Below are 12,198 nucleotides of genomic sequence, written 5' to 3'. Positions count from 1 at the left end.
TTTTATTAAATCCTTTACCTGTTTATAAGGGAAGTCTGAAAAAAATTAGCTAGACAATAAATACAAATTTTGACATTATGTAGGTGGGGATAGTTTGTTTCTTCAAATTATTCAGATTACTAATCCTACCATAAACAAGCTTGTCGTTCTAGACTTAGTAGAAATATGATTTATCCTGACATGTACTACTAGTATACTTGACACTAGTTTACAGTTTTAAATTGAAACTTTGTATTTTATTCCATTTTCTTGGTTAAGTTTTTATTTGACTATGATATGTAATCCTCACAACTTATTTGATTGATGATTTTCTTGAAGGTATGAAAATTAATGACAGTCTGTATGATGGTAAGGATTGTTAAAAATTGTGCATGAAAAGCCGCATGTCAGTTAGTTTGGTTAGATTTGGACTTCCTTTTGCATGGATTCCCCCCCCAAGTGTTTGTTACCTAAATTTCTCTAATTCATGAAGCATACAAATGATACACACTGGTTTTGTTTAGTTTGATTGTGTGAATCATATATTTTTTGTTGGTATCAATTTTCGCTGATCGCTGAAAATTTGCATTTTCGTGGATATTTGATTTCGTGGTTTTGCCAATCGCTCTGTATACAAAGCCTATTGAAAATATGTTATTCGTTAAACATTTGCATTTGTGGTTCACCTCTACCCACGAAACCAACTAAAAATGGTATCAAAAGATTCATAATGAAGTCACAGTAGATATCAAGCACTAACACTTGGTAGAAAGATATTGACAAATATAATGCATAATGATATCCATGTTTACAGCTGATTTGAGTGAGTATGTAGGCAAAGGTAATATCTTTGGTTAGCTTGCCTGTTAGCTGACCCTGAAGTTATTGCTAGATTAAGTAAACTACCTTCCACTAAGAGTAGACTAGTCTGACAGATAACCAATATATCTGTCTGTAGGACTAGGCTATTTCGAAAGGAGGGTAGTATACCTTGTCTAACAATAACTTCACGGTCCAGCTAGCAAGCAAGCTAACTGAAGATATTACCTTCAGCTACATACTCATTGAAATCGGCTGTAAATGAGCAAAGAGCAAGGCATAAGAGGACCTTCTCTAATTCTTCAAGCATATAAACATGTTTTGATCAGCTTTATCATGTTAATAGATATTTGATAAACCAGATATTTATGAAATTGAGGTGTTAGCTTTCATGTCAAATCTCTCCATAGAGTATGTTCTGACTTTTTCAATTATACTAGAACACACCCGTGATATCGTGATAGCGCGGGTCCGTGACTGAATTAAAGTATATAACTATGCGCAAGACTTATTTTTGTATTAGTATTGTCATCTGATAAAGTCATGCCGATTATAAGATAGTTATCACAGTTGTCTCTGCTTTCAAATCTTTCTGTTTGAACCCGTCTAACTGGAACTTATCAATTATTGGTAATATTAATTATTTGGAAAACAAAAGGTCCTGGGATGGAGTATTCTTTTAATCAACAGCATTGTCCTATATTAGTTATAAATAAAGTTGAATTCTTTGATTCGCTGTTTTACGTCATGCCCGCTAACAAATTGAAAACTGTACCTATACGCCTTATTTTTAGTATTCGTATTGTTATCTTATAAAGTCTTACTGATTAAAATACTACAATAGGTAACAATTTGACAATTTAGTAGTGTCAACCCTGTGATTATGACCCGTGTATATAGCATATCCTGAATACACCGTTTGGTGGTGCGCCTGTCAAATGCAGAACGTATAGATAAGGTAATAGGTAACAGATGGATATACTATTGGTATCGGTATCGGACTCGACCCGGAACTTCTTAATTATTGGCAATATTAATTACGTGGAAAACAAAAGGGCCTGGAGTGGTGTAATTTTTAATCTACACATTTGTACTATATTAGTCATATATAAAGTTGAATTCTTTGATTCGTCGTTTTTACGTGATGACGGCTGACAAATTGGACCTCGTAATTTTAGTATTATAGATGTTTTCAATTTGATTATTTTAGAAATTGATTATGTTTCTTTGCCGCTGTCATTAATTATGCTATTTATCCTATTTATCCACAATCAATTTTTTATTTTTGAACGGAGGCAATTCATCATAACCATTTAATGTGGTGGAATCTATTTATGAAAGTATGGAATTTGTGTAGGACAAATTAACAGGGATTAATGCAATGTTCCAATGTTTCCTGGTTAATACAAAGTACTCTTTTAAAACTCATATTTCAAACATCTTGTCTTAATTGTATGTATTTCCGATGCAACTTGCTGTTCTGAGTTGCAGGAATTATTGTAAAGTTTTTATAGTATTGGGAAATTGCTTGGAAAATAGGTTGGAAAGATAAACACTCTTTTTGTCGAGCCTTCGACTTTAGTCGAAAAAGCGAGACTAAGCGATCCTACATTCCGTCGGCGTCGTCGGCGGCGTCAACAAATATTCACTCTGTGGTTAAAGTTTTTGAAATTTTAATAACTTTCTTAAACTTTACTGGATTTCTACCAAACTTTGACAGAAGCTTGTTTATGATCATAAGATAGTATCCAGAAGTAAATTTTGTAAAAATAAAATTCCATTTTTTCCATATTTTACTATAAATGAACTTAGTTTTTTCTGCACGGAAACAAAACATTCACTCTAGATCTGTGGTTAAAGTTTTTAGAATTTTAATAACTTTCTCCAACTATCCTGGGTTTGTACCAAACTTGGACAGAAGCTTGTTTATGATCATAAGATAGTATCCAGAAGTAAATTTTGTAAAAATAAAATTCCATTTTTTCGGTATTTTACTATAAATGGACTTAGTTTTTTTCTGCAGGGAAACATTACATTCACTCTGTGGTTAAAGTTTTTAGAATTTTAATAACTTTCTTAAACTATCCTGGGTTTGTACCAAAATTGGACAGAAGCTTGTTTATGATCATAAGATAGTATCCAGAAGTAAATTTTATAAATAAATAAATCCATTTTTTCTGTAATTTACTTTTAAATGGACTTAAGATTTTCTTACAATCATAAAATAGTAACAAGAGGAATATTTTTATTGATTTTTTTCCTCATTTTTGTTGAGCCTGAGATTTACAGCAAAAATAGGCGAGACACTGGGTTCCGCGGAACCCTTACAAATTTTTTAATATATAGAGCATCATTTGTATACAAAATGTTTGAAATCACAATAATATAGCTGGTGTCATTCCCATTGTTCAACAACTGCAATAATAAATGCATGCAAACATTTGAAAATTTACAGCATTACTTTTTGAAATGAAAATGTAACTATCAACATGATCATTGGGATTAAGGGCTACATAACACCTAAGGGAGTTAACTCTTAAAAGTATCCATTGAAGACAAATGGTACAGGATATGTAAAAAATGAAAATTTGAAATGTTTGTTTTCCACTCAGATTTTTTTGTTCTGATGTGGAAAAGGTTTTTTTTATTAATCAGATAGACAAGAAGATTGAAACACATCTGACACTTTAATTTTTTCATTGAGGGAAAAGAAAAAAAGGAAATACTTGCCTACCTACCCACTGTCTCTTTCTTTTGGTAGGGTTTGGGCAAACCAAGATACTTTTTAGTGTGGCCTTAAATGGTAAGGGGAAACATTTTAAAGATACTCTTCCTTATATTTATTTTCATATTATCATGCAATATTTTATATGATTATTTCTGCTGACTAAAATGTACAGAGATCTAATCACTACCACATAAAGCCATTTTTAAGAATATTTATTTCCAACTTAGTTAATAGATGGATAGATAGATACTTTATTCTCTAAAAACTAGATACAGGTTTACAGAGAAACATAAGTCCAATATAAATAAAAGTACAATAGATTTTCTTTTTGGAACTATATTCTAATTACATGAATTAGGTTCACAGTGAAAGAAATTTTATTATTTTGCCAGTCACACAAATAAGAAAGCGAATATGACAATAAACATGTACCAGATATTAAATCTTTACTAAGGCGTGAGTTATATATTATACTTTACACTTTACAGATCTATCTACACATTTAAATGCCATTTGTCAATACTAAATTTTCAATTGTTAAACATATATTACAATATAATTCACTTTAATTGGTTTTGAATTTTACAAAAACAATTACATCAAATCAATTTGTACTGAATAAATATACAAATGATTCCATATTGTATTGTATGGATGTGTTTATTTATGTAAATAAAAAGTTTAATTTTGTGAAGTAGAAAATAAAAAAAAATCTCGAATTATTCTAATATCTGTCCATCAATTTTTTAGATTCCTTGGTCTTGGATGTTTCAAACTTTTGTTTGGCTTGTGTAGTTGCTGAAGTGTTGATAACAAGGAATTAAATTTAGTGAGATCTTTAAAGTGTTGTTTAAAAGCTTTTAATCTTAATGCCGTCCTTGTACATGTCAGACTTTGATTCAATTCCAAACTATATTAATCAAAGTACTGCACGATCAAATCTGAATTTTGGCTGACCCTTGTGGACCTTAAATACTGATAAGATTTGCATGAAGTATTTTTTTTAATTTGGGGAGGGGGATGTTCTAGGGAATTGTTAGTACTTTTAAGATCACCTTGCCTAAAAGGCCAAGTGAGCTTCTCTCGTTACTTGTCGTCCGTCATCCGTCGTCGTTAACTTTTACAAAAATCTTCTCATCTGAAACTACTGGGCCAAATTTAACCAAACTTGGCCACAATCATCATTGGGGTATCTAGTTTTAAAAATGTGTCCGATGACCCGGCCAACCAACCAAGATGGCCGCCATGGCTAAAAATAGAACATAGGGGTAAAATGTAGATTTTGGCTTATAACTCTGAAACCGAAGCATTTAGAGCAAATCTGACATGGGGTTAAATTATTTATCAAGTCAAGTTCTATCTGCCCTGAAATTTTTAGATGAATCATACAACCAGTTGTTGGGTTGCTGTCCTTGAATTGGTAATTTTAAAGGAAATTTTGCTGTTTTTGGTTATCTTGAATATTATTTTAAATAGAGATAAACTGTAAACAACAATAATGTTCAGCAAAGTAAGATATACAAATAAGTCAACATGACCGAAATGGTCAGTTGACCCCTTCAGGAGTTATTGCCCTTTAAGCAATATTTAACAATTTTAATAAATTTGGTAAATTTTTGTAAATTTTAACAAAATATTTTCCTCTGTAACTAAAGGGTCAGGTTCATTATAGATAGAGATAATTATAAACAAGTAGCAAGATTATTCAGTAAAGTAAGACCTACAAACACATCAACATCACCAAAACACAATTTTGTCATTAATCCATCTGTGTCTTTTGTTTAATATGCACATAGACCAAGGTGAGCGACACCGGCTCTTTAAAGAGCCTCTAGTTATATTTTCATTCAATTTGCTAGACCACAAGCACAGCTGGAGGAGCAGTAAATTGATAAATTTTAAGAGTCTTTGCAATGTGACTTGACTGGTTAGAGATTTAAGCATATGAGGAAATAAGACTGACAAGTTTTGATGTACACATAAAAACCATAATTTGAATCAATACATGTAAATGGGCATACATTCAATAAGTATCTTCTGTGGACCCTGTGAATTAGAATTGTACCCACAGGATTAGTTTGTTACTGTGTAATTATCAAACTAAAACAAAAAATAGGGGGACGGTTGAAATAATTAAACTAGTTTAACCCTAGCTAGGACATTCTGTATGTGCCTGTCTGTAGTCAGGACACTGTAATTCAATGGTTGTTTGTTGTGTGTTGCATACTTGTTTTTCTTTCATTATTTTGTACCTAATTAGGCTGTTAGTTTTCTGTTTTGAATTGTTTTACATTTGTCATTTCGGCCCTTTAATAGCCGGCTATGCAGTGTTAGCTATATGCTCAAGCTGTACGGCTGGGACCTATTGTTGTTAAATTTTGTGTCATTTGGTCTCTTGTTGAGATTTGTCTGATTGGGAATCATGCCACTTCTTCTTTTTATATATTTATGTACAGATATGAACATGTGTCCAAATTCAATCAAACTGTTGTTTTGCATCAATTTAAAGAGTAAGAAGATGTTGTATGATTGCCAGACAACTTTCAATCAGAGATCACATGAAATTAAAGGTTAGTAACAATGGGTCATTGTATGGCCTTTAACAATGAGCAAAAACATATGTATGGCATAGCAGTTCTCTGTTAAACTACATTTATGTCTCCTTTGGGTCTGCTTGAATCAGAATGCACCTTTTATGTATGGGAAAATATTCATGAGATCCACTTCAATTGAACTTTGGCGGATGTAGTTGTCTCATTGACACATCTCCTTACTTTTTATATGTATGTGTACTTAATTATTTTTTCAAGTAAAGTGCCACTTGAAACAACAAAATCGAAAAACTAATCCAGGGTTATATAAAATGATTTTAAATCAGAAATCTTTCACAGTTTTCTTCTTAATACAAACAATAGAAGAATTAAAACTTAAAATCGCTTTAAACCCCTCCAGTCCTGTGTTCATATCCGTTGGTAAGGGGAAATTAATATTGAAAATCTTTAAAACGTTTAATTCATTAAGTGATAGTGGAATGTTAGTATTGGGAATAAATGCATTGTTTGGATATAGATTGAAATTTTCATTGATGGAAAAATATCTTGGAGCCATTGTTTAGTAATTTTTTAGAGAATAAATGAAATGGATGTTCTTTGAATGATAAGTTTTAAATTTCCTTGAAGGAATGTTCCGTAGATATTAGTGTTACTCTTTTTTAAGCGGTTTATTTTTCGTTATAATTGGATACTCTGAACTGTGGTTGCTGTTTATTTTTCCAACTTAGTATAAATTTGTATTCATCTTATATTCTGATGCAAAGGAAGTGATTTGTTAAAAAAAAGTTCCTAAAACACTTTTATATATGATTAGAGATTAAAAAAAATGAAATTTTAAATTCTACAGTCAGCAGCTAATAGGAACTTGTGTTGTAGAGGGTTTTAGGAATTGGAATATATCGCTTAAAGTGCAGTGGCAGTCATCTTTAAGGAAATTCATAAAATTTTATTTTATTTGAAAAAAAGGAGGAAAATAGATTGCAGAATTTGTATTGCTTATCATTGACTTTGCTAGGGCTGACTCTAGTTTATAAAATGATTGATATGACCAACTTTTTTATTTTGAATTGTTATGCTGGTTAAATAAAGTTTCAAGTTTTTCTGAAACACATTAGATTGTTTTGAAAGTGAATCATGGGAGAATTATTCAAAAGGGGGAGTGATCGATTCAGGATTGCAACAGGGAAAATACAAACAATTAATGCACTTTCTATGCCATCAAAGACTACATTTCCATCAATTAAAGGAGTACCGTCTCCGGAATACCCATCAACTTCAGCTAAATGGAGAAAAAGTTTGGCAAAAGTTAATGCTGTGGAGAAATTCTCTCAAAAACAAGAATACAGGTAATGAAATTCTGTTTAAGGCCTACAAGCCATATGGGACATTACTATTTATTTATTTATTTTCAAGGGTAACAATTTTGGTCGATTTATTGAATCGAGGAAAACTTGCATTTACTTGGATATTTGGCGTATTTATAATATAAATGGTATATTGGTGTCTGTCCACTTCAACATGTCAGACAATATCTCATTAACGCTTTAACCAATTTACATGAAACTTTGGTGAAATGTTTAAATCTATTGATGTGATGTCCTCTCTAGTTTTTATGGCCCAGCTATGATAGTAGAGGTGCATTATGTTTTCTGGTCTGTGGATCTGTGTCTGTTTGTTCATTCGTCAGTTCGTTGTACCGTCTGTCCCGTTTCAGGTTAAAGTTTTTGTTCAAGGTAGTTTTTGATGAAATTAAAGAACAAACAACTTGAAACTTATCACACATGTTCCCTTATCCCTATGATATGATCTTTCTAATTTTAATGCCAAATAAGACTTTTCATCCCAATTTCATGGTCCACTGAACATAGAAAATGATAGTGCGAGTGGGGCATTCGTGTACTATGTATGGACACATTCTTGTTTTATAAATTTTGGAGTTAAGTTTCTGAGTTATGGGGTTGAATTCATTAAAAAGGGGCATTTTCCATTTTTCAGACAATAACTCAAAAATGCTTCAAGCAGTTTTCATGAAACTTTTTAATTGTTTATATCCATCCTTTCAACTTTTATAAGTTTTTTTTTTTTTTTTGGAATCATGGGGTTATATTGTTCTTTAAAAAAAGGGGGGATATCCTGTCTCATATTGTTTGCATTGAATAAATATTTAATAAGTTATTGCAGTTGTAGGGTAAACTAACCATTTTTTGTTCTCTTAAATAACAAACGTTTTATCCTTGGTCATGCTTTTAATTCTGACCATGTTTTTAAAATAAAATACATAATTGTTCTTTTCCCATACCTGTATATATCTGGTATGACGTGGGAGAAATTGGTACCGACCACAAAAGTCCATTTATAATCATAAATTGAAGATTTTACTAAATTATATATTGATTTTCATTTCATTTATCTCTTTTATGACGGGCATAATCCATAAGAAAACATATATTATAATCCTTCTTCTTGAATATGAACTCTTTGCTATCTATAGGATTAGAATAAGTCGCTCAGGTACATGATATGTGTTACTTCTAATATATAAGTAGTTGTCTTTTGTTGATGTGGTTCATAAGTGTTTCTTGTTTCTTGGTTTTTATATAGATTAGATCGTTGGTTTTCCTGTTTGAATGGTTTTACACTAGTCATTCTTTGGGCCCTTTTTATCTTGCTGTTTGTTGTGAGCCAAGGCTCTGTGTTGAAAACTGTTGAAAACTGTACTTTGAATATACTTTGAATATAATGGTTTTTCTTTTACATTTTGTGACTTGGATGGAGAGTTGTCTCGTTGTCACTGACGTACCACATCTTCTTATATCTATAAAAAGAGCATATTTGGCATAAAAAATGCAATCTGTTATGAAGTTAAAATTGATTCAGCTTTTGTTACGGAAGATCAGAGACCATTAGTAATATGTTTGTCAGAGATACAAGTATAAATTCATATTGAAATTGCTGTGGCAAAAGTTCAGAGTTCACATTTACAGTTTGATGAAATTTATGAAAATTTTATAAAAATTATGAAATATTTGAATTTCAGTGGCATGCATCCATAATTACCTGTACCTAAAATTTTATATATTAAAACTTTGCTATTAAACCAGTTTTGTTTTTATACGACCGCAAATTTTGAAAAAAATTTCGTCGTATATTGCTATCACGTTGGCGTCGTCGTCGTCGTCGTCGTCGTCGTCCGAATACTTTTAGTTTTCGCACTCTAACTTTAGTAAAAGTGAATAGAAATCTATGAAATTTTAACACAAGGTTTATGACCATAAAAGGAAGGCTGGTATTGATTTTGGGAGTTTTGGTCCCAACATTTTAGGAATAAGGGGCCAAAAAGGGCCCAAATAAGCATTTTCTTGGTTTTCGCACTATAACTTTAGTTTAAGTTAATAGAAATCTATGAAATTTTGACACAAGGTTTATGACCACAAAAGAAAGGTTGGGATTGATTTTGGGAGTTTTGGTTTCAACAGTTTAGGAATTAGGGGCCAAAAAAGGGCCCAAATAAGCATTATTCTTGGTTTTCGCACAATAACTTTAGTTAAAGTAAATAGAAATCAATGAAATTTAAACACAATGTTTATGACCACAAAAGGAAGTTTGGTATTGATTTTGGGAGTTTCGGTCCCAACAGTTTAGGAATTAGGGGCCAAAAAGGGACCCAAATAAGCATTTTTCTTGGTTTTCGCACCATAGCGTTAGAATAAGTAAATAGAAATCTATGAAATTTAAACACAAGGTTTATGACTATAAAAGGAAGATTGGTATTAATTTTGGGAGTTTTGGTCCCAACAGTTAAGGAAAAAGGGGCCCAAAGGGTCCAAAATTAAACTTTGTTTGATTTCATCAAAATTGAATAATTGGGGTTCTTTAATATGCCAAATCTAACTGTGTATGTAGATTCTTAATTTTTGGTCCCGTTTTCAAATTGGTCTTCATTCATTTGTCATTAAGGTCCAAAGGGTCCAAAATTAAACTTAGTTTGATTTTAACAAAAATTGAAACCTTGGGGTTCTTTGATATGCTGAATCTAAAAATGTACTTAGATTTTTGATTATTGGCCCAGTTTTCAAGTTGGCCCAAATCGAGGTCCAAAATTAAACATTGTTTGATTTCATCAAAAATTGAATAATTGGGGTTCTTTGATATGCCAAATCTAACTGTGTATGTAGATTCTTAATATTTGGTCCAGTTTTAAAATTGGTCTAAATTAAAGTGCAAAGGGTCCAAAATTAAACTAAGTTTGATTTTAACAAAAATTAAATTCTTGGGCCTCTTTGATATGCTGAATCTAAACATGTACTTAGATTTTTGATTATGGGCCCAGTTTTCAAGTTGGTCCAAATCAGGATCTAAAATTATTATATTAAAGTCATAAGAAACCTCAAATTAAAAAAAAATATGCATATGTTTTTTATAACTAAATGGATAGTTTTCATTATACAACTTAAGTACATATACTTTTTTCTGAGGAAAATTCTTTAATTTTTCCACATTTAGAAGAAGTTTACTTATTTTTAATTGCTTGCTTCCAGCAAGCAATTCGCCGACATATTTTTCGTATGCATAGTGACCCGAGCGTAACCCTCCTCGTAAAAATCCGGTGACCACAATACGCATGGATCTGTCATTGAAATAAACAAATATCTGATTATACATGTTAAACACGTGCTCAAGACCCATGCTTTTTGTGATTTATTTACTATAAGGTGACAATCGGTAAAACTCGGCTTCAAAACACGGCATTTAATGAGCAGCCATATTTGTTAAATCATAACAAACAGAGAGAAAAAAAAATTGACGATTATATGATATATTTGCGAAAATAATGATAAAATCATGCACAGAGGACTAAGTTTATGATGTATTCATGCATTGGTTCAAGAATTGGACAAACATTTTTTTTCACCACTCGCTCGTTTCATATGACTTTAAGTATTGTGCAATAGCAAGTCTTTTCAATTGCACAGTATTGTGCAATGGCAAGAAATATCTAATTTCACAATATTGTGAAATAGCAATTTTTTTTTAATTAAGAGTTATCTTTCTTTGTCCAGTATAGTAAGCAAGAAATATCTGCAAGATTTTTTTTTAATTGGAGTTATCTTTCTTTGTCCAGAATCAACTTAAATCTTTGTTATATACAATATACAATGTAGATTCACTTTTTACTACCAACTGATAAATTTAAATAATCTTTACCATTCAGTGATAACAAGCAGTTTTTTTTACATCTTAAAATTTTATGATGTATTTAAATGAGTAGTAATTGTTGCAAACTCCATTAGAATATTTTAATTGAAATTAGTTTTGGAATAAGGGAAAGGGGGATGTGATTAAAAAATTGGGTTCAATTTTTCTCATTTGAAATTTCATAAATAAAAAGAAAATTTCTTTAAACATTTTTTTGAGAGGATTAATATTCAACAGCATAGTGAATTGCTCTAAGAGAAAACAAAGATTTTAAGTTCATTTGAATACATTCATTCTGTGTCAGAAACATATGCTGTGTCAACTATTTAATCACAATCCAAATTTAGAGCGGAATCCAGCTTGAATGTTGTGTCCATACTTGCCCCAACCGTTCCGGGTTCAACCTCTGCGGTCGTATAAAGCTACGCCCTGCGGAGCATCTGGTTAAACCTATTACTAATAATATCTTTAATAGTTTATAAATTTTGGATGAATTTGAAATTAGGCATCCATATTCCATGCAGATTCATCTACAAAACTTGCATGAACTTGGTGATTATACCCTTGTAGTTATATCACAATTCTATATTAGTATTATAGTTTAAAGACGAAAGGTTTTAAATTTTGTTCTTTTCAACAGTGCTTAATTTCTTGATCTGGTGTATAATTGTGGTTAAAATTTTCCTTGCACTTTCATAACATATTGTACTAGTAAATGATCATTGCTCAAGATAATCATTAAAAACTATGCTGTGGATAGATAAGACCAACTCTTTGAAAACAATGGGCACTATTTCTTATTTTAATTTCCATCATAGGAAACTTAATTTGGTCAAACAACACACCTTGTGTTAAATATATTCAGAGCATATCTGGAAAAATCATTGCCCTATGGGTAGAAATTAGTTTAAGCAGTTCTTATAC

General features: G+C 31.2%; 1 protein-coding gene across 1 annotated transcript in view; it reads left to right on the top strand.

Moving 5' to 3' along the window:
* The window catches only part of LOC134695204 (inversin-like), an 80,850-nt gene that overhangs the window by 34,913 nt on the left and 33,739 nt on the right, over positions 1 to 12,198 (top strand). The gene's annotated exons all lie outside the window — the stretch shown is intronic.

This window comes from Mytilus trossulus, chromosome 13 (genome assembly GCF_036588685.1).
Source record: "Mytilus trossulus isolate FHL-02 chromosome 13, PNRI_Mtr1.1.1.hap1, whole genome shotgun sequence".
In the NCBI taxonomy this organism is placed as follows: Eukaryota; Metazoa; Mollusca; class Bivalvia; order Mytilida; family Mytilidae; genus Mytilus; species Mytilus trossulus.
The sequence above is the reverse complement of the archived record's forward strand: the minus strand, read 5'-3'. Positions and strand labels throughout refer to the sequence as shown.